Source organism: Staurois parvus, unplaced genomic scaffold, assembly GCF_062004578.1.
Source record: "Staurois parvus isolate SC_StPar_1 unplaced genomic scaffold, SC_StPar_1.0 ptg000151l, whole genome shotgun sequence".
NCBI lineage: Eukaryota > Metazoa > Chordata > Amphibia > Anura > Ranidae > Staurois > Staurois parvus.
Genome location: NW_028317947.1, coordinates 19,089,808 through 19,103,859, shown reverse-complemented (window position 1 = coordinate 19,103,859; position 14,052 = coordinate 19,089,808).

Genomic DNA, 14,052 nt, shown 5'->3' with positions numbered 1-14,052 from the left:
CATGTGCGTGTTAGAATGTAACCCTGGTAGTCGATTCAGCAAGCAATGAAAAGAAAGATCGTGTAATCAATCGATGAAAAATGTACCATTTGTGTTGTTATAAATGGATAATTATCTATTTATCTATCTATCTATATTCTATAACATCTATCAATACAACGATGGCGTTATTGCATGCACGTTCGATAGAACTTTAGAAATCCGACTGTGTTTTTATAACAATTTTCTAACCATGTATGGGCAGCATTAGCTGACTGCAAGTCTGGCAGACAGAAGCTCTGCAGTCCCTAATAATGGGAAACACCCACAATGTGACTGATAAACAGAGACCATGTGATCAAGACTCAAGGGATAAGCTCACCTTTTGACAAATAACAATAAATGCACTTTTTTTCAGGTAAAAAAATGTGCATTTATTATTTTTTTCTTTGCATTGCACTAGCGATCAGCAGATCTTTGGTGCCATGCAGGTCTCCTGCAGACCTGTCAGTATATCTTCTTACCCATGCAAGCAAGCCGATACACTGACAGAAAGACTCAATGAACTAACACGGCACTCCACAGTGCTGTGGTAGTTCATTGAGAACTACAAGCTGAGGTAGGCGGAGCCCTGCATGGATACGTGTTTTTTATAATTTTGACAGCTAGCAGAGGGAGAAGATCCCCGCTATCTGTCAAAGTGGGGGAGCGGGGAGCAGCAGGGGGCGTTCCTTTCATAACATGTTACATCTGGATAATGTGTGTAACACGTTATGAAAGGTGCAGTTATCCTTTAAAACCACATGACAGAGCATTGCAGCATTTGCTGAAAATAATAAAAGTCAGTTGTTAAAAAAAAAAAAGACACACAAACTTACCTTTTGTGCTGCAGCATCAATGTGATATTGCAGTTGTCCCACATCAGCTCAAAAAATGCACCAAAATCACAACTGCAGTCCATTTTTGATGCAATCAAGGGACCTTTCACATGGAGTTTCCGATTGGGTCCACACGTTTTTCAGGCGGACCTGATCGGAACCTCCATTCTCCTCTATGGAGTGGTGGGTGTAAATGGACACGTGTGGGGAGGAAGGTGTTTGTAAAGATCTGAGCTGTCTAACGTATAGGTTATGTCTTTAAATGAATGCCCCTTTAAAGTACCTGAGCTGACTAGTTCATACATAGGATAAATATCCCATGATGGCCTAGCAGACCCCACCCTTCATCTACAGGTGCTGCAATCAGAGTTCTGACCCAGAATACAGGACACCAGAATTTTTGCTGTGTACCTGAGAGGTAAGGATTCCATGATATTGAACGATGAAAGTGTCTTTTAGCTGAAAGCTTGTCAGCAGTGTTAGGTTGGCCATACACTATACAATTTTCCTTTAGATTTACCAAAATCCTATAATATGAGGTCACACCTAAACCCTTTCCTTTTGTATGTAATCAGGCAGGCCCTTGCACTGCATAACTGAAGGTAAATCTAGTAAGAAAATTGCATAATGTATGGCCAGACTTGGTTTTTTTCCTATTGTGATTCGGTCACTTCTGCTGATGGTGTTTTCTTTTTTTGTTTTGTTTTTTAGGATGAGTACAAAAAAACTGCTGTTTAAGTACTGAAGGCTAAGGCTTGTCATATGTAAGATCACAGAGTTGCATGTGAATCACTCAGGCACGCACAGTATGTTCCTGTGCGACTCCGATGCGGTCATGATCTGAACCGGCCCTAAATCTGTCACTCTGGTTTCTACGGTGTTGCTGTACGGGGGAAATCAGGAGGCTTATTTAGAGACAGATTCGGGTATTTGCACTAGTTCAGCTTAAAATTTTATTTTTACTGTGTTTAATTGTTACTTTTTATTTGCCTTGAGTTCAGACTTGGTATTTGGTCACACCCAATCCGACTTTGAAATCGTGCAACTTCACTTGAAATCGCACAATTTTAACGTCTGATGTCAGAGCGACCTGGAAGACATCTGTGTGACTTCATGCACCGGTGTCTTTGCAGGTCGCACCTGAACTTGCAAAAAGTAGTGTATGAACTCATTTCACAATTGGTGTGACTCTGACAGAGTTGGAATCGCACTGATATGACCACTTCCATTGAGGACGACGGGATGCAACCTGTCATGCGATTTGAAACGATCAAGTTGCACTGGTGTGACCAGGGACTTAGCCTGGGTTCACACTGATGCGGCACGGAATTCGCAGCAGTTTCTGTGCAAATTCCGCACTGCATTGGAATTGCACCCTGTTCATGCGAGCCGCTGTGGGGCCCTGAAATCAGGCTGCAAAACGCAGTGCGATGTGCAGAATCAGATCGCATAGGTGTGAATACCCATGTGATCCGATTCTAGTGCGGACCCAAAAAAGGGTCATTTACCTTTTTGGGTGCGGTGCGATTAGAGCCATACAAAATTTTTGAGCCACTACTCTTATGCTAGAGGGCAATACACAGACCCTTAAGAAATTGCAGACAGTTGTTTAGCCTGGGTTCACACTGATGCAGTGTGGAATTCGCAGCATTTTCAGTGCAAATTCCGCACCGCATCAGAATCGCACCCCATTCATGCAAACCACTGGGGGTGTGTATGTTAATAGCGGTTTGCAAAACGCGGTACGATGTGCAGAATCGGATCGCTTAGGTGTGAATAACCATGCGATCTGATTCTAGTGCGGACAAAAAAAAAGTCCTGCACCTTTTTGGTGTGGTGCGATTAGAGCCATACAAAGTGTATGGCACATGCATGTGATTCGCACAGGAATGTGGTGCAGTTCTTGTGCGAATCACATGCGATGTGCCGAGCTGCATATGTGTAAAGCGCTGCACAAATTGTTGGCGTTATATAAATCCTGTATAATAATAAAATAATGTGAACCCGAGCTTAAAGGCCTAATCCACCTTTTTGCAAATCAAAACAATAATAAATAAATGCACCTTGTCTGTATTTGGGTCCATGCGGTGGTGTCCAAGCACACAGCTTGGGGTGGACACAGATGCGCAACAAAGTTGTCTTCTGCATGCAGGACGGGTGCCAGCAATTGTCTGAGGCCTAGCTGTCTGTCCCTCATTCTCAGGCAGGGGTGCTCAGTGGCAAACCTGGAGGGCCACTATCAGACGGGACACAGCTGCAGAAGTTGGCAACCTGGGTAACACGAATGTCTCACCTGTGACCCGGTATAGTGAGTGCCATCAGGACACCTGAGACTGACGTCGTACAAACCCACAATGTACAGACGTGTGCTGGGAGTGAGTGCTCTGAAAATGCCAGTTGCCTGGTTGTCATGGTAACCTGCGCTGATCCGTACCACTTCCTGGTTCTGTCAGAACTCTCCCTCCTTCACAAATTCAGGGCTCATACATACAGGTGTGTAAAAGCTGGTGACTGAGCCACAGTTTTACTGCCTTCAGACTGCGCACCTTAAGAAGGGCTGTACATATCCACATACCCTAGGTTCACACCTATGCAGGTTGCGTTTAATGCGTTTCTGCATTGCACTTGCGGTTTTGCCATGATTTTGATGTGTTTTGCAGGGTTCTTTTTTCATTTATTTTTTTTTTCTTGTTCTTAGTAAGATTTTAAATGCAAAAACACACTACATGCTTTTCTGCAGCCTTCCAATTGAAGTCTATAGAACCAAAAATGCAATGTTTTGCATAAAAAGTCCCTGTCCCTTTCCAAAAAAACGCACCGGGTGAAAATGCAGAGATGTGAACCTGTCCCTTAGGAAGTCATGGTAAATGGACTGTACTACGTTTCTGGAAAACGCTGCAGAAAACGCTTAGGTGTGAACCTGGGGTTAAAGACCAGGCCTTTTTCTGACGCTTTGCTTACAAGTAAAAATCAGTATTTTTATGCAAGAAAATTACTTGAAACCCCTAAACATTTTATTACACACACACCTCTGTTTAAAAATTTAATGCGTTCTCCGTGACAAAAAAAATTTGTAAACCGAAATGTGATTTCCCATAGGAATGCACTGAAAACCAATTAATCCGTTCTGGAGGTCAGAAAAAAGTAAAAAAAAAAAAAGTTGCTGTCACTATAAGTCAGTGCCGGTTTTTAAATGTAATTTACAGCTTTTTATATATATTTTTTTTTTCTCTTCACTATAGCTTACAGAATCAGCTGTCACTTCCCCCCCAGCTAAAAGAGAGTTTCCTTTTTTGTTTATTTTCCTGAGTTAAAAGAAACAATGTTTTTTCTTTTAGTTTGTTTCCCAAGATAAAAGAAACAAAGTATCCTTTAGCTCCTGAAAATGTGACAGCTAATTCTGTGAGCTATAGTGAAGGGAAAGACTAAAGCCAGCAAATGCATTTAAAAATCGTCACCAACATACACTTCGTATTGCAAAAAAAAAAATTGTAACCCGAGGCATTATCTTCAATGGATTTTCATTCGTAAACCGAGAATTATGTTAACCGAGGCGTTCGTAAACCGAGGTATACCTGTGTGTATATATAAAAGTTTTTAGCAGAGGCCCCATATTTTTAACCGCTTCCAGACCGGACAGTTTTACCCCCTTCCTGACCAGGGCAATTTTCAGCTTTTAGCGCTATCACACTTTGAATGACAATTGCGTGGTCATGCAACACTATACCCAAATGAATTTTTTACCATTTTTTTGAGATAAAGCTTTATTTTGGTGGTATTTATTCACCACTGGGATTTGTATTTTTTTTGCTATGTAAATGAAATGTCCAAAAATTTTGAAAAAAAGTGGTTTTTTTTATAAAATTTTGCAAATAAATAATATTTCATCATAAATCTTAGCCAAAATTTATTCCGTTATCTTTTTAGTAAAAAAAAAAAATCCAAATTAGTTTATAAGCAAAAATTATAATTTTTAAACTTTGTTTACATTTTTATTTTATTTTTTTATAATATTATTTTTTATTTATTTATTTTTTTTTTTACATACTGTCACCCTAGCAGTACAGTGTCACCATGGTGACACTGTATTACTTGTGAGGGGTGATGAAGATTTTTTTTTTTTTTTTACACTGATTGCTTTTACACCCATATAGGATGTAAAAGCAATCATTTCTCTTTCTCTCTGTGTGCATTCTTGCACTCATTGAGAAGAACTGAGTGAGCTGTGATTGGTCACAGCTTGTCACATGGTACAAGGCTTTTGTGAATAGCCTTGTACCATGTGACCTCTGTGATCATTCACAGATTTCACACATAGTAAGCAATGATGTCAGAAGTGACATCTTGCTTACTACTTTGCATGTGATCACTGATTGGCCAATCAGTGATCACATGATCGGGACCTCGTACAGAGGTCCCGTCCGATGATCAGTGTTTCACTGTGTCCGGAGGGCACAGCGGGCACCGGATCGCTCCCAGGGAGCGCGCACAAGCAGGGTGCGGGGAGGCCGTTTATAGATGGCCACCCGACCCTGCAGTGCCACCGTCCGGCCGTTTATATACAACGGCCGGTCGGGAAGTGGTTAATTATAAATAAATAAAAATGTATACACACACTTTAACCTCTTCCATACCGGGCACTTTTACCCCCTTCCCTCCCAGGCCATTTTTCAGGTTTCAGCGCTCACACTTTGAATGACAATTGCTCGGTCATACAACATTGTACCCAAACTAAAATGTTATCACTTTCTTCACACAACTAGAGCTTTCTTTTGGTGGTATTTAATCGCCGCCGGGGTTTTTATTTTCTGCTAAATTAAGAAAAAAAACCTGAAAATTTTGAAAAAAAAACCTACATTTTTCTTTGTTTCTGTTATAAAAGTTTGCAAATAAATAATTGTTCATAAATTTAGGCCGAGATGTATTCTGCTACATGTCTTTGGTGAAAATAACCCAAACTAGGATGTATTTTTTAGTTTGTAGGAAAGTTATAGAGTTCACAAACTATGGGATATATCTGACTATTGATCAATCCTGAAGTACTGACAGCCAATCTAATGTCTTGAGGTCCAAGAATGTACCTTTTTCATAGGCTTTTTTGAGTTCGGGTAAGGACACGGGCCCCATGATCCCCTATTGCCCGTGGGCCCCATGAGTTGTCAGTCCGCCCCTGGTTAGAAGATGGTATCGATGAGTGTACATGGCTTACAGATGATGTTTGTAGCATCAATGGTTACCTAGCTAACATCGGTCATTAAAAATAGGTTTGTGATAGAACCATGATAAAAAAAAAAAAAACACCTTGGGGGCAATTCAATAAGGCGCTGTGGAAGGAGTTGAAAGCCTTGCGCTAAATTCATGAATAACCTACAACCTTTATTTTATTGTTTGTGCTGACCTGTGCAACAAACTCAATTATTTTTAACATTTTTACTATGACGCTATTGTTGCGAGATTCAGCAATAAAACCGCTATATTGGAGATTAAGGAAAGTGGTGGTAAATAAGACCTCCATGTTGGAGCAAATTGTTGATTAAGTTGCACTTGTAATCATTGTGTTGCATCTTTGGGCAATTATGCAACAAATATTTGTCTTCAAGTTCCTCAGGAACTGAAGCTTTTGATATGTTTCCATTACTCTGTCAATTGCCCCCAAATGGCTTCTCTGCCTGTAAAACTTACCCACACATACATGAATCTGTTGCAAGGTCCGCCATTTGTTATACTACCGCGAGGTAGATTGCCAGAAAGAGTATCTACGACACTTTCTCTGAATTCCAGGGAGTGTTTGATAGGCCTCAATAATATCCTATGACCTGCTGGTATGTAATGGCATTTACCTTATTCCTCACGTATGAAGGTGTGTGGGTGCATGTATTATCTGGATTGTGTGCTCATGCCATATTGGAGAGCCATGCATGTGAATAATTGACCTATTAGTCTACATTAGTTGTATGACATCCGTGTACCTTCAAGGTGACTAAGCAAGGTGGTTTTATTGTAATTTTGTATGTGTATACGATACACTTGTCAACTCCCATGTTAGAAGGTGCAACCTCAAGATGGGTTTATAATGGCCTTGAGCTGCTTCTCAGGTTCAAGAAGAGTTTTTTTAGCTCATGGTTGAGGCACCTCTACGACCATACGCTCTTTAGAGTAGAGTTCACATTACAATGCGGGTTCTTCCTTTTGGAATTGTTCCAGTTCTGTGAATGTCCCAGAAAACAGATATTCATAATGCATATTGATTAAGCAATAGTTCCTCTTATTACAGATCTCAATAATTGGACCTCTTTCATAATGTAAAAAAAGCAAATTGTCATTGGGAGCCAGTCACTTGCTGGCAACAAGAACTATTCGCCGTAGCACCCTCCTTGTTAAAGTAGGCTGCTGGGCCAAATTTAGTTTAATCTCCCCAATATTCCGTGTAGCAGGGGTTGATTAACTGGGGCTGCTCAGGGTTTCACAGGCTGCTGCTCTACTTCCCCTTGTCTTTTAGAACAGTGGGAGGGAGGGTGGGCAGAAAATGCAGCATGAATATTTATGCCATGTCAGCCAATCCCTGGGGTGGTGTGCCCAGAAGGTGGGGAAGGGTCCGTAAATGGTCTGAAACCTGTGCAGCATGGGCAGATTGCAGTATGTGTGTGTATAGGGCCACATCCTGAGTCCACCCTGGTGTAGGAGACCCTTGTTGAGGGGGCTTGCCCTCCTGGGCAGAAGGCGGAGAAGAAAGCCAGCTTGAAGGCAGAGGTCCCAGCTAGGCTTAGCTGGGGGGCCTATTCGCAAAGCAACCAAAGAATCCAGAGGGTCAGGAGAGAGCTTATGGGAGAGAGCCGGTTGGAAGCTTTGGGAGAGAGCCCAAGTTGATCAAGAGGTGGTGTGAGTCTACATCTCAATCACTAGACAGAGCCTGGAGGGATACCGGCAGGAGGATACTGATTATGCTGGTGGCTGAGTGAGTACAAGACCCCAGTGCTGCAAGAGTGACAGTTAGGTACTTTGGATTGTACATGAAGAACAGGTCAAAGGCAGCTGGAGATTCTATGGGACTTTGCTGGGAGAGTGCAGACAGAAGTTATGCAGTACAGTCAAGCAGTTGTGGAATACAGTCAGGCGTTGTACAAGTACAGCCAAAGTAGTGCAAGGCTTTCAAGAGTTATGCAGAGCAGCCAGAAATTTAGTAGTCCTCAAGTTGTACTGTTTTGAAATTCTGGGATATTCCATGCTTCCCATCCCTATCAGTTACTGTCCCAATAAAAACCCAAAAAGAAACTTAGATTGATCTTTCAGCCAGAGGAAGAATGCTAAAAATGCTGTGTTCCTGACTGTGTGCTTCAAAGTGGGGGGAAATAGGCCCAAAGTACCAGCAGCTCCTGCAGGGGGTACTGCTAAATGTACTTCAGCCCATTTGCTCACCTTTTACGTAGAGGGGGTTGGTGTTTTACTTGGGATTAGAATACTAGCATTTCATTTCCATGTCTCCACCACCAAAGCCTATCCCACTGTTTTTGTTTGTGTTTGGCTTGGCAAAAACAGGAAGGAGTTCATAGGTGTAGCAACATGCCCTATCAGCCCTCAAGGTGTGACTTGCTGTTGGCGCTTTTTATTCCATGATCTTTGTGTAGGTTTCAAACGCCTCTTTCATACGTGCAGAATGTACAAAGCATATTCTCCCTAAGTCATGTTCCACATATCTCCAAACCCCATCACTTGTCAACTCCCATGGTTAGAAGGTGCAACCTCAAGATGGCTTGTATAATGGCCTTGAGCTGCTTCTCAGGTTCAAGAAGAGTTTAGCTCAAGATTGAGGCACCTCTACGACCATAAGCTCTTTTGTGTAGAGTTTACATTACAATACAGGTTCTTCCTTCTGGAATTGTTCCAGTTCTTTGAATGTCCCAGAGAACAGATATATTCGTAACGCAGAGAGTCTCTAACCGGTTTTTGCTTTTTTTTTTTTTTGGCTAGTCTTTACCAACAAACCAATTATGACCATACTGTCAAAGTTGAGCTAAAGGGGAATACTTGTAGCCCTTGTTCACCCTGAATGTGGCTTTGAAATTGTGCTACTTCACTTGAAGCAGTGTGATTTCAATGTGCAGCTTGCCTGTCGTGTGCAAATTCATGCACAGATGTCTATGCAAGTTGTACAGTCTTAAACCGCACCTCAACCCCCTGGTTTTACCACTACCCTGCTGGGCAGCCTGGTCTGGTAATGGAAGTTGGGGGAGGGGGGGACACTTGACACGTGTTTACGCCAGGCGCAACTTGTCATGTGACTTGACAGATCAAAGTTGACAAGTCACACCTTCTTTGCCGCTTTGGAACTGTTCAAATCAGTGCCATTTCATGTACGACTTGGCATCGGTGTATGAAGTTGCACAGATGTCGGCAAGCTGCACACGAAGATTCAGTGATCGGTGGCACTGAAGTAGCGTGACTTCATAGCCACACCTGGTGTGAACTAGGATTTTGGGTGAATTCCCACTCTGCTGTCAGAATACACTGATCAGCCCTGCATCCAATTGGCTGCAGACCACTGATGGAGAATCATTTTCTAACAGTCTTGAGTGGGAATGTCCGTAGATTGACTGACTGAAATTCAACTGGTCACTGCTGAATCGGCCGAATTTCAATCCGTCTATGGTCAGCTGCTTCACCTGAGCTGTGGGAACCTGTACAGCACAGATCCATATTTATAAACTGATGGGTAACTATCATGGATGTAGCATCCTCTAGTGATAGGCTTTGTTTTGTTAGAGGCTCAGTATCAGCCTGGGTGAGTAGGCCTGGGTGTGAGGCAGGAGTTAATCTCAGGACAGGGTGGGTGGCTCTACAGGTCAGGGCTTCTTCCCACCCTTCCAGAAACTGAAAACTTTCTGGAAAAGGGAAGGGGGGGGGCAAAAGGAGGCCCAGATCTGTTGAGGAACCTTGGCCAATCCTCAGGCAGGAGGCCAGGCATGGATAACCCTTAAATTTGGCAGAGCATGAGCGGCAGAGTTGTTGCTGATGTTGGGTGGAACTTGGACTGAAGGAAGAAGCTGGATTGTGGAGTCTGGGAAGAGAGCCTACCTACAGGCTGGTTGCTGGACAGGAGGATCTCCAAAGCTTCCTAGACAGGACATCCTGAGTCAACAAGACACTTTAGGGACGTGGCACTTTGGTATAAGCTGGGTCTTTACCTCCTTCCACCCAATGGTTGTCCCATTTTTCTTAATATAGGAATGGTACAGGATCCTTTGTGGTGTAAAGTGGGATGTAGCTGTTATCACGATGACTACAGCTAGGAAGGAATTTCCTTTTCTATATTCTTTCCATAGATCATGAAAGACCCAGACATTGAAACAGAGGGAAACGGATTCCTGTAAATCCTAGCAATCAGTGTGACAAGCTGTGGCATTCCTTCTTTACTGTGTGAAAGAAATGTACCAAGATTTTATAGATCTTTGCAGTCAAGACTTAGGAATTTGAGAGTCCCTAGGCAGCCTCAGTGCTGAAAGGAAGCTGGCACTGACCGAAATCTGCCGGCTGCCATTGCTGCGTCTCTTATGTAAATACAAATGCAATGGCTTCAATACTTCAGGATTCCCTTAGGCCCCTTTCACACGGGCAGAACGTATGTCCGTTTTTTCATCTGATCATTTACGGATGAAAAACAGACACCCATGTATTTCTATGGACTAGCAGTTGTAAATGGATGATCATCTGTTTACATTTGTTTAATGTCCACATTCGTTAACATCCGTGTTTTTGAACGGAAGAAAACCCTATTCGTGTGGGGTTTTTTTTTTTTTCCTCTTGTTTTTGAACTGCGTACCATGGATTAGGGTGGACAGGACCTGAACTAGACTTTGACTTTCCTTGACCTGATCTTTGTTCTGAGTCAGTGACTCAAAGTAGTTGTAGCGCTACCTCCGCAGGGGCCGCTTGATAATGCTTGTCCCCAGTGGTTGCCCTGACCTTGCAAGCCTCCCAACACCTCTGACACTCTGGGTTCAGACATTATTTCAACAGTATAGGATAATAATGCAAGAGACACAAGTCTTTTGAACACGTTTAATATAGAGGTGTTACTAAAGAATAGACCGCGTGAATACCGGGTTCAGGATATACAACCTCATAAAAGCATAAAACTGGTAAACTGGGAATAATCAATTGGCAACATGTAACAGGTTATACAGTTATCAGTAGTAATCTTCAACTATTTAATTGCAACACCAGCAAGAAGAAGGGGAGAAGAAAAGGCTTGTTGACCTATCTGCTTCCTCTGTGCCACCGGCACCACAATGGGGCATGCAATGCATTATGTAAATGTATACTCCTGGAATAAATAGATATACATACCCTAAACTGCATAACAATGACCTTTAGAAGAGAAAAGGTCCTTTTTAGAAATTGAAACTTAAGTCCTGCGATGTTTAAAGTTCCTGATATGGTGGTGTCTTCTGCTAGCAATGGTGGGGTCCGTAAGCATTAGTCAATACTGGTAATTTAATGAAGTTAAACAGATAAGTCATGATACTGCTCAACGCAAAGGTCTCCTGGTAATTGTGCTGTAAAGGTGTCTCTAGAGTGATGACAGAAAAAGGTTGGGTATCTGCCCACTCGCCAACCCCATGGATAGCATGGAACAGAGTTCTTGACCAGGCTATTTGCAGGTAAGTGCGGAGTTGCCACCTGTCAGCACGGCAAGCAGAGATGTCTGTGTGAACTCCGGACACTGACAGTCCATATGCAGAGAAGCTAATGTAATCTGTGTGGCATCACCGCTGTGCTGAACTGATGTCCAGAGTCCCACAGCAGCAGACCAGCAATCTGTCTCTGGAGGAGAATGGCAGTTCCCCTGTGTTCGGCTCTGAATCCAGCACCAAGAGTGCCAGTTCCTTGCTGTAGAATATATCTGCTCTCCCAGCATCCTCCTCATTCCCCAGCTCTCTGGTAGTTGTAGTTCAGTCAGCACTCAGGAATACAGGATGTATTGGCTATAAGACTAGAGGTCCCAATATCCTCCTGGTGTCAGAAAAACTGAATCGGCTCTGTGAACAGGAAGAGATATAGCAGTCCCAGTACTAGGCACTAGGGGGGGACAGGATTAACCATAGTCTTCTCTGTAAATGTACCTGAATGACATGATATAGCTGGTGCCTGGCTACATCAGGTTTATTTTAATACATAGGTGTGGTCTGTCATACTGAAGGGTTGCATTGAGCCTGACCTACGCACATATTATATATATTCTTTGCAACGGAGCAAAGTTCTGTACTGGAATTTTACAAGAAGTGTTTTACAGCTTCTTTTTAGATGTGTGTGGGTGTTTTTTCTTTATATCCGTAAACTTGCAGGACTAGTATTGGCCTTTGTTTACTCCAGTATATACATATATGGAACTGAACTAGTTGCCAGTAATTATACACTCCGTATACTGGTGCCAGTGCCTTCGTCAGTACAGTAGAGTGTGGTCAGATTATGGTATGGCCAGGTGCCCTCTTAGGTCTAGTCCAGCCCTAGACTTAATGTGAATCTGTCATTGCATCTAGACATGGAAGCAGGGCCAGTGCTTCAACATGGCAAACTAGGAGGCCGCCTAGGGCACACTGCCACCTAGGGGCGCCAGGGCACAGCACAGGCCGGCACTCTGTGTGGTATGCCACCACATCATAAATGATTCTTCAGCTGAGATGGGGGGGTGGCAGAGGGGAGGAAGATGCCGGGTGTCCTAGCTCAGTGTAGCAGCTGAGCTGCAGCTCCTTCCAGTGTTCCTCTCAGACTCAGTCCCTTACTGCAAGCCTGCTACCAGCTGCTGATCACTGTGGAGTTCCAGCCCTACTCTTCCCATTCATCAGCAGAAGTGGAGCTGTGCCTGCGGAGGAATGTAATGTCTGACTCTGATGTCTGTGTGAGTGGGACTCAGCTGGCCAGCCATTCATCACATGTGCAATGTGTCAGTAAGTGATGACCTCATCACGATCCCACAGCCTGCTCTTCTAGTGCCAGCTGGGCCTGCTGATCTGTGTCAGTGTTGGTGGTGGTGTGTTGTGTCCCACTGTGTGGGATCGCTCAGTTCAGAGCCTGCTGTCAGTATTTTATCTCAAATACCATTGCCTGGGGAATTCCAGCCTGGGATCTGTCAGTGTAGATCCATCATCCTCCACTCACTGCCATTACCTGGGGAATTCCAGCCTGGGATCTGTCAGTTTGGATCCATCATCCTCCACTCACTGCCATTACCTGGGGAATTCCAGCCTGGGATCTGTCAGTGTGGATCCATCATCCTCCACTCACTGCAACTGTCACCCTGCCACTGCCAGCCACAGATAGTCATTCTTGTCTTTAATATTGGTGCTGGTGGCATCTTACGGCACTTATCTTTGCAAATTAAAAGAAATTTAGCAGTTTCGTTATTTTCGGGGTGCAAGTAGTCTAGCATGCCAGGATACTGGTCCCACTAGCTACACATACTTGCCTATCTTGCAGCTGGCCATACACGGGTAGATTTTCAAGCCAACCTTTGTACACACGTTCCTATGAGCATTTTCATCCATACAGTCCATCGCTTGGCAAGTGTTGTTAGAAAGTGCTCCAAAAAACTCCGGTCATGAAAATTCTTATAAAATTCCTCAACAGCCGCAAAAGGATACAAATCTACTGTTGTGTGCACCAAATGCCTCTGCAAACCCTAATAATAAAAGTAGCAGTGATATCATTGAACCTTGCATAGTCTGAGCAGAGTTGTGGGAGGGGCCCAGCAGGCCCCACCCACTACAGGCTGCCTGCGGAAAACTACAGGAGGGGGCGGAGACCAGACAAGTCACCCTGCACAAGGTGACAGAGCAGCAATGAACGGTCTTTATTACAGGAAGTTCCTGCCCAGAGGCAAAGTTTCACACTGGATTACTGCATAGATCATGTCCAGACAGGCACAGGGATGAGGACTCTCTTGACCCCATGTGACCATGTTAAATGCCTGTCAAGCACCAATGCTGGTACATGGAAGGGATAGGAGGCAATTGCGCTCATACCAGGAAGTACTGTTTTTCCCCTGTTAAGTTAACAGTGGCAGCGATAGAAACAGTCCAGATGCATTTTGGATGTGTTCCAGTTTTTTTTTTTTTTGTTTTTTTTTCATCCCCCTTCTTCAATTTAAATAGGGACATGTGCATTTTTGATGTGTTCACTTATTTTTTTTTTCCCCCCT